Source organism: Parambassis ranga, unplaced genomic scaffold (genome assembly GCF_900634625.1).
Source record: "Parambassis ranga unplaced genomic scaffold, fParRan2.1 scaffold_24_arrow_ctg1, whole genome shotgun sequence".
Classification (NCBI taxonomy): domain Eukaryota; kingdom Metazoa; phylum Chordata; class Actinopteri; family Ambassidae; genus Parambassis; species Parambassis ranga.
In genome coordinates this window covers 2,314,028-2,315,030 of record NW_021144797.1, presented here as the reverse complement: position 1 = coordinate 2,315,030, position 1,003 = coordinate 2,314,028, and the positions used below count along the sequence as shown (strand labels likewise).

Below are 1,003 nucleotides of genomic sequence, written 5' to 3'. Positions count from 1 at the left end.
CGTGCACCTGGCTGTCATAGGACGGACTGTCTGTCAGTCAGTCAGTCAAATGTCAGCCATGTTGGTCAGTTTGTAACTGGTATCTTTATTGGTTAAGAAAAGGCCGGTCATTATTCAAAATAATAAGTGTACTCAGTAACGAATTGTGATGTTAAAAATAGCGAAGTACATTATTTTGTTACATTTGTACTTAGTACAAGTAAAAGTACTGGCTTAAAAATAAAGTACAAGTACCCAGAAAAACTACTTAATTACAATAGTTACTGCCACCCTTGGATATATGCTGTCCACCCCTGGACACATGCAGTCCACCCCTGGACACGTGCAGTCCACCCCTGGATATGTGCAGTCCACCCCTGGACACATGCAGTCCACCCCTGGATATATGCAGTCCAGTGCAGTGTGGCATGCTCTGATCTGTACAATGGAGAAACCAAACAACTACTCCAAAAACTGGCCTTCAATGTTTGTCAAAGTTTGACAAGATGCTTATGTTTAAGGCAAAAGCTGTGACCTTGTTCAAGTTTTGCAGCTTATTTTCGCTCGAAGCCGTGAAAACATGTTAATCAAACAGACGAGGTGGCCGAGTGGTTAAGGCGATGGACTGCTAATCCATTGTGCTCTGCACGCGTGGGTTCGAATCCCATCCTCGTCGTTTCATATTTTAAGGTCAACGTCCTGACACAGGATCATCAGTTGATGGTGTCATAAACATTCCAACTTCAGACAGTTTGGACAGTAATACTGGTGTCCTATCTACACAGATCAGTCTATGGAGAAGTCCACAGTCTGTGCATTGGTCCAGCTGTAGTCATTAATGGAAAACCCACATTCAGTAGGTCAGGAAATGAGAATATGTGAAAAGGTTCAATATTGAAGACACCTGGAGCCACTCTAACCAGATAATGAACTCAAAACACCTGCAAAGGCCTTTAAATGGTCTCAGTCTAGTTCTGTAGGCTACACAACCACGGGGAAGACTGCTGACTTGACAGTTGCCCAA

At 43.4% G+C, this 1,003-nt stretch overlaps 1 non-coding gene across 1 annotated transcript; it reads left to right on the top strand.

Annotated features, from left to right (window-relative positions):
- The first annotated feature begins 573 nt into the window (after positions 1-573).
- Positions 574-655, top strand: trnas-gcu (transfer RNA serine (anticodon GCU)). Its single transcript has one exon. It is a non-coding gene; the product is annotated as a tRNA-Ser (tRNA).
- The last annotated feature ends 348 nt before the right edge of the window (positions 656-1,003 follow it).